We start from the raw sequence: 12,306 nt of genomic DNA, 5'->3' as shown, positions 1-12,306 counted from the left end.
ACCCTCCATCCCACTGGCACAGACTTTCTAGCTTCCAACACTGACCGTATGGCCTTCCCAGCATAGATCTGTGAAGAGGCCTGCATGAGGCATTGTTGTAAGCTGTGGGCTTCCAGCTGGACTCATGGTAGGGATTGTTACGGGCTCTAGGTCTTGACCTGAACTCATCCAGTATGTTAGGATCCAGGCCCTCAGCTGGATTCTTTGGTCTTTAGTGTGTGGACAGATTTACTGCACTCTTTGTATATGATTTTTTGGGTGATTATAAAATAATCTTACAAAATGTATCCTGTATTGTATTGTTTCCTTTGCAAAAACCCTAAACCATGACAAGTAACGATGACAGTTTTGATCGTGGAGGAAAGTTCAGTGGTTGAGGTGGATTTGGTGGCTGCCATAGTGAAGGTGGATATGGTAGCAGTAGAGATGGCTACTATGGATTTGGTAATGATGGAAGGAATTATGGATGTGGTGGAAGCTATAACGAATTTGGCAATTACAACAATCAATCTTGAAATTTTGGACCCATGAATGGAGGAAACTTTGAAGGTAGAAGCTCTGGGCCCTGTGGTGGTGCAGGCCAGTACCAAACCACAAAACCAAGGTGGCCATGTGTTTCCAGCAGCCAAGGTGCCAAGTACCTATGGCAGTGGCAGAAGGTTTTAAACACTTCTAGGAAACAAAGACTAGTGGGAGAAGAGCCAGACAAGTGGCAGGGGAGCTACAGGTGCAGCAGATTTATGAACTCAGCCAAGCACAGTGGTGGCAGGACCTAAGTGCTACAAAAAAGATGTTTTAGACAATACTCATGTGTGCAGGCAAAAAGCTCAAGGACTGTATTTGTTACTAATTGTATAACAGGTCATTTTAGTTTCTGTTCTGCAGAAAGTGTACAGCACTCCAACAAAGGGTTTCAATGTAGACCTTTTTTGTACTCATGCTGTTGTTAAGTATAATAGTCTGATCATGATGCTGAATAAATGTGTTTTTTAGTGTATTAGTTATTTAATTAGGTTCTTAGTAAAAAATTTAGAACACTAATTTATGAGGATAAATTCCATTTGTGAGTGCAAAAATGGATCACAGGTAACCACAGAGCTGAGGAACAGCTTTGAATTTTGCTAAAATCTGTGAGTCTACCACTTTCTGATTCACCTTGCACTGCTCTAAAATCTGTTATTTCTCTTTCTCAGTGTCAAAGATCTCACCCTCCTGGTGTCTGGGTTTCTACAGCTTCTTCTTGAAGTAAGCATCAGTGAGGTGTTTGGGGATTTTCACTTTGCTGATATCAATTTTTGTGGAGGTGGCAATGACAAATTTCTGGTGTGTTCTTCATAGAGGAACATGATTAAGGCTAAGAGGCGCAGTCACAAGTTGCAAACCACTGGCCAACTGCTTCAGGAAGACCACTCTCTTGCCTCTGAGAAGCCCGGTGGGGATGATCAAGATGGTGCCAGGAGTGATGCTAGCTTGAGGTTTCCACACATGCTGACTGAAGGGTTTCTTGCCGTGGCTCAAGAGCTTTCAGGGCACATCTTCAGTAGGGTAGGATCTAGGCATTTTTTGAAGCTTAACCACTCAGGTACCACTATTCTTGTCCCCATCGAATGGTTTTGTGATCATAGCAAGAACTTTCTCTTTTTTCTTCTCAACCTTTGATTTAGCAGCTGTGTGCTTTCTTTTGTATAAAGTCTTTCTGGAATACATAGCAGATCAGGAGTATCTACCAATTTCTTCTTGGACTTTTTTGCCTTCACCTTACCCTTTTTACCAGTGCCACTGGCAGCAGCCTTCTCAGCTTTGGGTTTCTTCTCTTTAGTGTCTGGCTTCTCAGTTTTTTCACCTGCCATCTTACAAGATGGGAAAGACATAAAAGTTTTTTAAAAATAAATCTTTAAAGACATTTTATTAGCAAATGTATGCATCCTGTGAAGTCGATTACCTAGGGCAAAGCCTCACTTGTCCACGTAGCTGTGGCTTTTCTGGTTTCTCAGGAAGGACAGGAAGCTCTAGGGTTGCAGAGATAAATCAGATCTGGGCCAGAGAAATGTTCAGCTCGAATTTGGTCTCAACTTGCTGCAGGCCCATGGCCTCCTTGACAAGGTTGAGGCCCCTGAGTTCTAGGCAGCTGCAGAGAAGGTAGGGCAGGGGTCTGCTCCCCCAGACTGAGAGCGCAGGGGCCTAGACAGGCTCCAAAGCACAAGTCCTCCAGGAGTTGGCAGCTGCTTCTTTATGCCTTACTGTCTGCCTAGCGCCAAAATAGAAAAGGAAAATGACTACTGCTGTCAACCACTTCTAATTTGTTTTAGATACAAATAAATAGGAGGTTGAGGATATAGCTCAGAAGCAGAGGCACCTGCCTGGCAAGCACAAGGCCCACACTGCTGAACACACTCGCCAGCTTTTCCGATTTCCCTGAGCTCCCTACTGTTGAATACGGCCGATCATGGCTCCTTCTCCTAGAGATACTTCTTAACTGTAGCACATCATGCTCCTTTTCCTCTTCCAGATGCTCATTTCCATCTTCTTTGCTGGATTTTCCTCTAACTCTTTTTCCTCTAACTCAGGACTCAGTCTCTGGTCCTTGCTCCATCTGCATGCACTCCCTTGGTGACTGCACTTGATGCTGGGCTTTTGGTGCCATCCATTTATTTTTACAGAAAAAAAGGCCAAACAAAATTTCATAATTAGGTAACAGAACAACAATGGTTAATATATTGCACACTGTTATCTTTAATTATGCAGAGCATAAGATATGAGCACTAAAATCTCCTCAGTAGATATTAGCACAAAGCTTCCTTTACAATGAACTAAGACACACTAATAGTATAACTGACTTGCACTTTTTTCTTTTTTCCCTTCCATTCTTTTCCCTTTCCCCCATCCTAATTCCTTTTTCCTTTTTTATTTTTTAAAGAGAATTTTAAATAAGTTTAAAAAATTAGAAACAATACAGAATTTCATTAAATAAAAGTGATAGGAATTCAAAGATTTTCATATTGCATAATGTTGTCCAAGAAATTAGAACAATTTCTTCCCATTTCACTATTGTACATTTTAGACCTTACTTACACTTTTAGTTTCTCATACTAGGAAGACAATATGATGTTTACACATGTGGGTACTGAGCCTGATTCATTTCACTTATGAGTATGGTTCCAAGTTGCATCCATTTACCTATAAAATTTTCAAATTTATCCTTCTTTATGACCAAGAACGACCCCACTATTACTAGAAGAGCCATATCTTCTTTATCCATTCCTCAGTTAATGGACGTTTGGGTAAGAGTTAGCGAATACAAATTGTGCTGCTATACACACGAGGGCATATATCAGTGTGGTATGATATTCTTAATTCATCTGGGAAGACACCCAGAAATGAAATAGCTGGTCAAATGGGACCTCTAACTGCAGCTTTCTGGGGAAGCTCCACGCTGCTTTCCACAGAGGCTGCTCCAGCCTGAACTCTCACCAACAGTGACGAAGTGCTCCCTCTCCCCATGGTCCTTCCAGGATTTGTTGTTGGTCGATTTCTTGATGATGGTCACTCTTTCTGGAGTGAGATAGAATCTCATCATTGCTTTAATTAATTCATCTAATTTTTAAATTTTAACTCAACTACAAAACCATACGGAAAATTCCAAAAGTATTTTAGAAAAAAAATTACTTCTAAGGATTAAGATTTGGGGTGATACCAGACTACCTAACAGCAACTAGGTGCTAGAATTCAGTGAAACAATGTCTTCTAAATTCTGGGAGGATAATTCTGGGAGGATAATTCTATCTTAGAACATTATATCCAATCCAGGTTTTGATTAAAGATGAAGTTCTTTTTCAATAGCCTACTGTTCAATGAAATTTGTCAGTAAATTTAATACAGTATAATGTCACCAGTAGCTTTTAATCCCAGGGTCTATATTCTGTAAATGAAGCAATTCCCTTATGCTTCAAAACTGGAGAATAATTTTTAATAACTTAATATTCATTTTTAAAGACCTTTCCAAACTAATAGCAGAAACATCCTTATCCTGATCAGGTCTACCCACCTATACTGGATTGAATAGTGTCTCTCAAAACCCATGTATAACTGAAACCTGTGAATGAAACTTTATTTGGAAACATGGTCTTTCCCAATATAATATATTTAAGGTAAAACCATGCTGGGTTACAGTGGACCCTCAATCCAGTGTGACTTGTGTACTAATAAAAAGAAAGAAATTTGGATACCAGAGAGAAAATGATGAAAGACAGAATATGCATGTATAGCCCAGGGAACGTCGGTGATCCACAACTGGCTGCATGTGGCAGTGCATACCTATAATCCTAGCGCTCAGGAGGCTGAGGCAGGAGAATCACTATGAGTTTCAGGCCAGCTTAGGCTGCATAATGAGTTCAAGGCCAGTCTGAACTATATAGCAAAACCCGCAAAAAGAATTCAGCAGCCACCAGAAGCTAGAACAGGCAGGGAAGGCCCTTCCTCCCCAGAGTCCTAGGACACCAACACTTGGATTTCAGACTTCAAGCTTTAGAACTGAGAGAGAATAAACTCCTGTTGTTCTAAATTATCTAGTTTGTGGCACTTTGTTTTGGGAGTCTTAGAAAACTGATTCACTACCCAAACTTTTAGGCTAATGTTAAATGTGATGAAACTTTATTCATATTGCCATTAGAGTCAGGGACAAAATCCATTTTATAGCGTCACATAAATCTTGTTCTGGAGGTCATAACCAACAATTAAAAGGAAGCCTAAGGGTGGAAAAGAAATAAATAAAAATGCCTTATCTGTCAATGTTGTAACTATACATAGGAAGTTCAGGACATGCACAAAGCAGCAAGCAAAACTGGAAAGTTGAGTCATCAAAATGGACAGGCTGGCTTTGCAGACGCCTCTGTCCCTCCTTTTAGTCATTTGTTGCCAACCATGGTCAACCCCACCGTGTTCTTTGATATCACTGCCAAGCCAAGCTCTTGGGCAGTGTCTCTTTTGAGCTGTTTGCAGACAAAGTTCCAAAGACAGCAGAAAATTTTCATGCTCTGAGCACTGGAGAGAAAAGATTTGGTTATACGGGTTCCTGCTTTCACAGAATTACTCCAGGATTTAGGTGCCAGGGTGGTGACTCCATGCCCCACAATGGCGCTTGCGGCAAGTCCGTCTATGGGGAGAAATTCGATGACAAGAACTTCATCCTGAAGCACACAGGCCCAGGCATCTTGTCTATGGCAAATGTTGGGCCAAACACAAACGGGTCCCAGTGTTTCACCCACACTGCCAAGATCTAGTGGCTGGATGGCAAGCATGTGGTCTTCGGGAAGGTGAGAGAGGGCATGAACACGGTGGGGGCCATGGAGCGCTTCGGGGCCAGGAATGGCAAGGCCAGAAAGAAGACCACCGTCACTGCCTGCGGACAGCTCTAATGCGTGTGACTTGTGTGTGTTGCCACCACCAGACCAGACCGTTTCTCTAGCTCAGGAGAGCACCCTGCACCCTCCCTGCTCAGAACGCCCCATCATCTCTGCTCTTCTCGCAGTTCTTTGGGTTCCATGTTTTCCTTGCTCACCTCCAAATGTACCTGGATTGCACAGTTAAGTTTATGGTTATGAATAAAGCTAAATAACAACAACAAAAAAAAAAAAACCTGACAGGCTGGGTGAGGCACACATGTCATTAATGCCAGCTGCTCAGAAAAGACCACTTGAGCCCAAGACCAACCTGGAGAAAGAGTCCACCACAAAACAAAAGGCAAACAACAAATAAAGAGATGGATGGATGCAAGATTCAATATAAAAACATTCAGTAGTATTCCCCTATTAGGAAATAAGCCATCACTTATAATTTCAGAAATTATCACTAGAAAAATATTTATTCTCCAAGGAAATGAAAAATATAAAGCTAGAAATAATTGACTGAAAATCTTACCTCCATAGAAAATAACGTAAGAGCTAGCCAGATAGCTCAGCAGATTAAAGTGCCTGCCTAAGCAGACACAGGAACTGGGGTTCCAGCCCCAGAGTGCTCTGAGACAGCGACTGAGACTGGGCGTGGTGGTGGACACCTGTAATCCCAGCGCTAGACAGGGATTGCAGCTCAGTGGTACAGCCCCTGACTGGAAAGTGTAAGGCCCTGAGTTTGATTCCTGTTACTAAAACTGAAAGTTAAGACTACTTAAAGTCCCCCTCCCATGTAATTTTTAAAAATATTTATTTGGTAGAGGGTCTTGTAACAGCTCAGACTCAGAGTGCTCTTCCTGTCTCAGCCTCCCCAGCACTGGGATTACAGGCATGCACCCCCACACCTGGGTTCAGTGGCCAGCACAGCTTGTGGGGACATGGGGCTGGCACAGCACGCAGTACCAGGGATCAAAGCTGGGTCCTTGCACCTACGGGGCAGGCACTTAGACCACCAAGCTTTCTCCCTAGCCTGCACTTAATATTTTTACATGATCTCGTCTGAGCTTTACCAGCACATATCATCCTGTCAATGTTACAAGTTGTTTTTAGGGATAGCATCTCGTCAAAGTAGACATAGGCATTCCAATAAATATATATTTAAGGAGACCACTCTTCTTGAGTTTAAAGATTTGATTTTTGGATTAATGTATTACAAATAACTTTTGGACCTCCAGTCTTCTGAGTTGCTTAGCTCTTCCCAGGTGAATTGATGGGGAGAAATAAATGAACAAAATAAAATAGTTGATTTTTAACCCCTATAACATTCTGTACTTTAGGTTACCCACTTTCAACTCTAAAAACCCCCCTAGATTTTGATTCTTTAACTCAACCCAACGTTGAAGAGCACTAACAATTAACCGATTTGTGGTAGCAGTGCTTTGCCAATTATCTTCTATAAGATTTGTTATACATCTTAATTATCATGACCATAACTAATGGTAAAAGCCAGGGCTATAGCTCAGCGGCACAAGTGCCTGTCTGGCAAACACAAGGTCCTGAATTTGATTCCTGACACACACACACAAAAAAAAACATAATGGTAAAAATTCTATTGTAGATAATGGTCTATTGAAAATATGTAAAAAGCTCCCCCCCCCAAAAAAAAAAAAAAAAGAAAAAAGAAAAAAAAGGGGCCGGGGAGATGGCTCAGTGGAATAAGCGCTTCCCCGGCAAGTGCAAGGGCCTGAGTTCAATCCCTGGTTCCGCAAAAAAAAAAAGAAAGAAAAGCTCTAATCTCTGCCCTTTTAATCATCTATGCCAAGATATCATACTACTGCAGACAGGATATTGGAAATTAGTAAGAGAAGTTTTAAGAAAAAAGTTTGAAACAAACAAAAAAATTCTTTTAATGAGTTGATTTTTACCCTGAATAGGCAAAATATGCTAATAGGTCTGTTCCCAATTTCTAAGAAAATATGACCATATAAACCAAGAGGCTCAAGCTGCAGAAGAAAGCAAGAGAAAGGCTGCACAAATGCATTGGGGGAGGGAGTAGACATCTAGGGGGGTTAGGAAGGTGTCATGCCCACCCAGGATTAGAAAAGCAGACTTTCTTGAGTGGAGCCTGTGGAGCTGAACCCGTAATGTCATTAATGTGCCTCAAGGTGGAAAAAATGAAGCAGATTAAAGGCCTCTGGCTGTGGCTCCCACTCTACCGCCTCGGGGCTGTGTATGAGCTCCCTTGACAGGGGCAACAGCTCGTTGGCCTGATGGGCAGACTGACCACAATTGCCCTGCGTGCTGTAATATGTCATGACTCCATAGACAGACTGGTGTATGATGGAAGACATAAGGTGAAAAATGTTCAAGGTGGCCTTCAGTCTCCCTCCAGGAAACCAATTGAGCAACTGTGCTAAAGTGAGAAGCACTGGCCACACTTTGGATTTGCAGTTGCTGCATCCAGGAGCCATGTTGTAGGCCAATGACATCAGACAATAACTGAAGCATCTGTACCTGTGTCTAAAAGCCCTTAGAAGGCTTTTCCTTCAATAATCAGTTCCCTCTTGGGTGATGTTGTTGAATTTGTTGAGCCCAGTAAGTATCAGAGGACCTGAAACCCTTGGTTGCCCTTTTCTTATTTATAGATTTTCCATTTTTTGGCCAAGAAAGAATGACCAATTGAGCAATACAAGAGCCAGGCACAACTTGAATAGTGTCTTCAAATAGTTTGAATCACGAATCTGACTTGCCCTGTATAGTCTGTGTCAATGACACCAGGCAGAACTGGAGACCTTTTACAGTGAGGATGCTGCAGCCTAGCAGGAGTTCCTGCTCCTCGAGGAAAATATCAAAGCAGAAGGCTTTGAAAATGTCTTCTCTGCCTCTTCACAAGTTTTTCTGAGCTGTTTTATAATCTGTGGATAAAGATATGGGGAATATGGGAAGAGGCTGGCACCATGAAGGCTTCCTGCAGTGATGTCAGCCTATGTTCTAGAAAGATCTCTCTGGAGGCTGTGCAGAGGAAGGATCAGAGAAAGAATTTGCCAGGGCTGCAAATGTGACTCAGTGGTAGAGTACTTGCCTAGGATGCTTGAGACCCTGAGTTCACTCACCACTACTGAGAGAAAAATAATTCACCAAAGATAAGGGAAATACGCTGGAGGTCACTACAGTAGGAGACGATAAGGCTGAAGTACAACAAGAAAACAGGAATTAAGGGGCTGGGGATATAGCTCAGCTGGACAGTGACCACCTGGCCTGTGTAAAGGCCTGAGCTCGATTCCCAGGATGAGGGGGTTGGGGAGAAGAGAGGGAGAAAGGGAGAGAGGGAGAAAGGGAGAGAGGGAGGGAGGGAAAGAAGGAAGGAGAGAGAGAGACAGAGACAGAGACAGGGAGAGACAGACTGGAGGGGAACAGAGGGGAGAGGAGGGGCAGGGTGAAATGGGAATTAAGAGAAGCAAGGTGAAAAGCTGAAAGTAGATGCTCATGGACTTTGAGCAGACTGCTAATGACTGGCATGACAGGAAAACACACAGTGGAGAAGGAAGTTATGAGCATGCTTTCTTGGGAAAATCTTAACAGAATGGGATTAGGCAATGTCTACATTCATTCAGGCATTGTTTTACCCCATCCATATGATGCCTACTTGAGGAACCGCCCAGTAGGGAGGCACAGGGCCTTATCCTGACTGCACAGTGCTGCCCCACAACAGCAAGGCTCCCCAGTCAGGCGTGCAGACACACAGAGGCAGCTGTCAGCCAGCAAATCAGGTACTGACATCAAGCCCTGTGGGAGTGGGGTGGGGATGCTTTGCTAGGGTGAGCAGGAAAACCTCTATGAAGTAGAGCCTGAAACCTTGAAAAGGAGGTGAGCACAACCTTGTCCCGTGTGCAAAACTCCAAGGTAAGAAGGGAGGGAGGAGTGGGACTGAGAAGGCCAGACTGACAGCTCTGCACACCTTGTGAGAGGCCCAGAATTACCCTGGGGAAAGTGTGGGAAACATTATCACTTGTGTTTTTCAAAGGATCACAATCAGACCAAGCTTTGACATTGTCAGCTCCAGCTGTAAGTAACCAGGCCAAACTAAGACTTCTGGCACCAAGTACTGAAAGGTCACAGCAGCTCCCAACCACACACACATATGTTTAGGAAATAAGTGCAAAGATCTTCAACAAATGTCTGCCATTCCATGAGACTGCTGGTACCAAGTCTCACAAGTCACTTCAAACATTCCTTCCCCTGGTGCCTCTTCTGCTGCTGGAGCCCTCGGCACACTTGCCTGGGTCTGCAGCACCAGAGAGGAGGTTGCCTGAGAGCTGGGGTCCCTGCGTGCTGTCTGACCTTAGGCCCTGCCCACTGAGGCCAGCTTGGGGCCAGACCACAAGTGAGTTCAAGGCAGGGCTGGTGCCTCTGGCAAAGAGAAGGCACGCTCCGGGGCAGCACTGCAGCTGAGTCTGTGTATCCCTACCTACCTCATCAGAAAGCTTCTATGTGAAAAGGGAAAAACGAGAGAGAGAGAGAGAGAGAGAGAGGGAGAGAGAGAGAGAGAGTCCGTCAGGAAGAAGGGCAGGGTCACACCGACATACCTAGCTAGAATGGCTTGTCCCTTCTTCCTCAGTGCACGCCCCCTGGATGTAGTCGGCAACCTGCAGCAGAACGGGTGTGTGCACGTGCCTGTAACTCTTCCCCTTCTCTCCACTCCCTTCCTGCTCCCTCCAACTTGCTGCCCTTCCCAGATGAGAAGATCTATTTCTCCACTTATCTTTTATTTTCACTTTGCTCTTCATTTGTAAAAATTGGGTTTCTCATGTAAGGCAAACCATGTGATATTTAAGTTTGTGTGTCTGATTTATTTCACTTAGCATTATGGTCTCAAGGTGCACCCATATTTCCTACAAATGACTCAGATTTATCTTTTTATGGCAGAGTAGTGCTTCACTGTGAATTCAGAAGTAACTCTAGTAACTACATTAGCTCCAGGAATTGGAAATGTAAACCACCCTAAGTAAAAGTCTTGGAGTCTTGAAGGAACAATACTCAAGAGTGTATTCCAACATACTGCATGAATCTTTGGATTGAAAAGCAACACAACACAAAATGGGCAAACTGAGACCATCATAGATTAACAGGAAGCTCTGTGGGGAGCAGACTTGTTTTCTATGTGCTGTAAACTCAGAGCATAGAAGAGTGTACAGCAAATAATAAACATTCAATAAATATTTGTTTGATGAATGAATGTGTTGTCTTGGTTACAAGGAAACAATTAGGTTTTTGTATTAAAAATTTATTTCAGCACTCTGGGGGCAGATGCAAAATGATCACAAGCTCAGGCCTAGCCTAGGAAACTTCATGATTTGGCAAGACACTTTGTCAAAAAAAAATTTAAAAAACAGGGTTGAAGCTCAGTGCAAGGGGCTGGGTTCCATCCCCAGCACCACATGACAAAATAAATTCATTCAAGTGTGGGGTATTCTGTTTCTTTCACTTTTTTTAGTTGTGGAGCCAAACATAGCTGTGAGTTCTTTGTTTCGTGTAGATCATAGCCACAGCATAACACGAACCCATGAGGGCAGACGGGAGGTGAACTCCTCTCTCACCATTCCAGCCTCACACTGGCCCTGAGAGTCTGCAGCCCGCGGCTCCAGGGTCCCTCTGCCTGGCCTCCACTTCTCCAGGGAAATGCATTCATTAGCTACTTGCATGTTTCTGGGGGCAAGCAGTGATTACTGGTTTCTCAGAGACAGTTCTCTCTAGCTCTATGGACCTCCCTCCCAATGATGCAAAGATAAATAAAATACTAAATGAAGAACCACATTCAAATACAGGGGGACTTTTCCAGAAGTGAGGAGCATGACCAGAGATGACCCATGGCAGTACTCTCTCTGCTCAGGTCCTGGACACCAGGGCTCAACGCTTCCAGGAATCTCAGGCTCATTACATGGAAAGAGGCTGTTCTGTTTCCATAGACTTGTGTTCATCTATTGGTTATTTAGCAAATACTTATTACATAGCTGCTACATCCTGGGAACATAGTAACAAACACTTCCCGTTCCAGAGTTCCCAGATGCCTGGGAAAGTTCATGACCTAAAATGCCCTTGTATCCTGGGACAAGCTCAGGACACAAGGGAAAGAAACAAGGCCATGCATTGGTAGCCACTGAGCTGCTCCAAGAAGTCCAGGCCTCTCTGAGTGCACCCACCGCCCTGGTTGCTTTTCCCACCTGTTTTGTCTTCATCCATTCTCCTGACGCATGGATCCCTTGAGTGAATGCTAGGAAGTCTTGTTTTGCAAGCCGGGAGACGAAAAGGGAGAGGAGAAGGGGGGAAAAGACAGAGACAAGAGACGAAAGGAGAGAGACAGACTAAGACTTAGAACTCAGATGATTTGGCCATGATAGTGCAACTCTTCTGATGAAGTGTGGGATTTAAACTCTACATAAAGGCAGAGCTGAGTTTTTTCCATAACCCAGCTCTAAATGCGCATGTCTTCAGAGCTGCTTCTCTATCATCTTTCCACACTGAAGGGGACTGGGTTAGGAGTTAAGAGTAGTTCCTGCTTTCAGGAACTTGCGGCCCCTTATAAGAAAATACCTAGAAATCCCCATGAAGCTGCAAGGAAATGTGCAAGAAGCCGGGAGACTGAGTTAGGACCGTGCTGAGCTGTGGGCCTTCTCTTGATTGCTCCAGCTGGACAGTTTTTCCTGGCCAGCCTTGAGTCTGAGTCTGTTTCCTTTCTGGTAATGAAGAAAAGCACACTGGGAGAGAGTTTGGAGGTTCATGGGCAAAGGTGGAAGAAAGAATTCATAGGAGCTGAGTTCCTCCACCTAGAAAACAGAAGGGTAGCGTTTAAGACTCAGCCACCACGAGGCAGAATTTGGCCCAGAGCTCCCTCCCTAGCTTGGCGTCTGGGGGGGGGGGG

Source organism: Octodon degus, unplaced genomic scaffold (assembly GCF_000260255.1).
Source record: "Octodon degus isolate 3935 unplaced genomic scaffold, OctDeg1.0 scaffold00034, whole genome shotgun sequence".
Classification (NCBI taxonomy): domain Eukaryota; kingdom Metazoa; phylum Chordata; class Mammalia; order Rodentia; family Octodontidae; genus Octodon; species Octodon degus.
The sequence above is the reverse complement of the archived record's forward strand: the minus strand, read 5'-3'. Positions refer to the sequence as shown.